Here is a 2,500-nt window from a genome sequence, read left to right as displayed (position 1 = left end):
CGATAGAATAATGTAGGTAAGGGAAGTCGGCAAATTGGATCCGTAACTTCGGGATAAGGATTGGCTCTGAGGATCGGGGCGTGTCGGGCTTGGTCGGGAAGTGGGTCAGCGCTAACGTGCCGGGCCTGGGCGAGGTGAGTGCCGTAGGGGTGCCGGTAAGTGCGGGCGTTTAGCGCGGGCGTGGTCTGCTCTCGCCGTTGGTCGGCCTCGTGCTGGCCGGCGGTGCAGGATGCGCGCGCCTGCGCGGCGTTCGCGCCCCGGTGCTTCAACCTGCGTGCAGGATCCGAGCTCGGTCCCGTGCCTTGGCCTCCCACGGATCTTCCTTGCTGCGAGGCCGCGTCCGCCTTAGCGTGCTCCTCCGGGGGCGCGCGGGTGCGCGGATTCTCTTCGGCCGCCATTCAACGATCAACTCAGAACTGGCACGGACTGGGGGAATCCGACTGTCTAATTAAAACAAAGCATTGCGATGGCCCTAGCGGGTGTTGACGCAATGTGATTTCTGCCCAGTGCTCTGAATGTCAACGTGAAGAAATTCAAGCAAGCGCGGGTAAACGGCGGGAGTAACTATGACTCTCTTAAGGCGGGAGTAACTATGACTCTCTTAAGGTGGCCAAGTGGCGGCGGTGTGGCTGCATCCGGACTTGGCTTCTCGAAGTGCGGTCTTGATGTAGTCGTGCTGCTGCTGCGAGGTGCCTTCCTTGGGTTATAGTTACAGGGAGAGTGATGCGCAATACATGGGCCTAGCCCTCTTAGCCTCTCCTCTCCTGCGGTCTTCTCCCCTTCTCGTGGGCCCGCTGATTTCGCAGAGTGGAAGACCGCACCAGGGGCTTGGGGGGGTTACCAGCCCCCCCTCGCACTATCCCTTTGTTAGTTGGGGGCAGTAAGCAGAGAATAAGTGGTGGCCCTTCCGCTGAAGGCGCCACCCCAACTCCCCCAGCACCTAGCCGGCCAACCGGCCGTGCCGAAAATCTTGTAACTTTTGCAGCTATGTATACCTGTAGTGAGTGCCACCGCAGCTTTACAACCAAGAACGGTCTCGGGGTCCATCGCCGCCGCCAACATCTTGCGGCCGCCAACGCGGAGATCGTCACGGAGAGGCATCGCGCGAGGTGGACGGAGGAAGAAGTCCTGTCGCTCGCCAAGGCGGAGGCCGAACTGTTCCTTGAGAGGGACGCCCGGTTCTTCTTCGTCAATCAAGAACTCATCAGGATGTTCCCCGACCGAACGCTCGAGGCAATCAAGTGCCGACGGCGGCAAGCTGCCCACAAACAGCTTGTCCGCCAATTCATGGAGGCGCTTGAGGTCGGTCGGGGGGAAGAGCCGGCGTCCCGCCGGGGAGCAGCGAGCCCGCTGCCTGACGCGGGCGAGGCCGCTGCGCCGCCCGTCGACGCAGCCGAGGACTTCGCGGCCGACACCACCGGGCCGCCGCCGGAGGGGCCGACTGACGCCGCCATCTGGGAGCATCTGGCGGGGCTACCCGCTTCCGCCCAGCGTTTCTCTGCCCTGGATCGTGTCATAGGTCTGGGGCGGGGCACGCCGCCCGATGTCATCCTGGGCATGCTCCCGGATGCCCTTGCGTCGGTCGGGTCCAGAGGGGAGAGATCGATCACCAGGACACAGCGGCCGCGCCAACCATCGAAGCGGCCGCCTGCCGCGCCGCCGACGCAGAAGCGCAAGCGGCGCCGCTGGGAGTACGCGAGAACGCAGGATGCCTTCCGACGGTCGCGTGCACGTTGCGTGCGCGGCCTCTTGGATGGCACCCTGCTCCAGCCGCCACCTGCCATCCCTGGTCTGCTGGACTTCTGGGCGGACCTCTTCACTAAGAAGCCCATCTCCACCGCGGGCTTCATTCGTGACCGCCTCCTCCCGCACTCAGAGCCTGTCGCTCTCGAGTGCATATGGGGGCCGGTCACACATGAGGAGGTCGCCGCCGCGTTGCCGCCCAGGGGATCAGCAGCCGGGCCGGACGGCCTTACCCCAGCGGAGTTGCGGCGCCTGCCGCACGAAGTCCTGGTGAAAGTGATGAATCTCTTCCTTCTGGCCCGCGCCCTTCCGGAACGCCTGCTTCGCGCGCGGACGTCCCTTCTCCCGAAAACGGCTGCACCAACATCCCCCGCTGACTTTCGCCCCATTACGGTCTGCTCGGTGTTGGCGCGGACCTTTCACAAGGTTCTCGCGTCACGCCTGATGCGCGCATGTGCTGTGGACGAACGTCAGCGGGCATTCATCCCTCGGGATGGGATGTTGGAAAATACCTTCATCTTGGACACTGCTCTCACCGACGCAGTTCGCTCCTGCCGCTCTGTCTTTGTGGCATCGATCGACGTATCTAAGGCATTCGATTCGGTAGATCATGCTGCCCTTCGCCCCGTGCTGAAGGCGCATGGCCTGCCGGATTGCTTTGTCGAGTATGTCGAGCGGTGCTACGAGGGCAGCACGACAGTGATAGCGGACGGCGCCGGCGTGGGCGTGTCTGTGCAGCCAGCACGGGGCGTTCGCC

At 63.6% G+C, this 2,500-nt stretch overlaps 1 pseudogene; it reads left to right on the top strand.

Moving 5' to 3' along the window:
- The window catches only part of LOC124740625, a 7,985-nt pseudogene that overhangs the window by 2,304 nt on the left and 3,181 nt on the right, over positions 1 to 2,500 (top strand).

The sequence above is a fragment of the Schistocerca piceifrons genome, unplaced genomic scaffold (assembly GCF_021461385.2).
Source record: "Schistocerca piceifrons isolate TAMUIC-IGC-003096 unplaced genomic scaffold, iqSchPice1.1 HiC_scaffold_178, whole genome shotgun sequence".
NCBI lineage: Eukaryota > Metazoa > Arthropoda > Insecta > Orthoptera > Acrididae > Schistocerca > Schistocerca piceifrons.
Note: the sequence above shows the minus strand (reverse complement) of the source record. Positions and strands in the feature narration are given on the sequence as shown.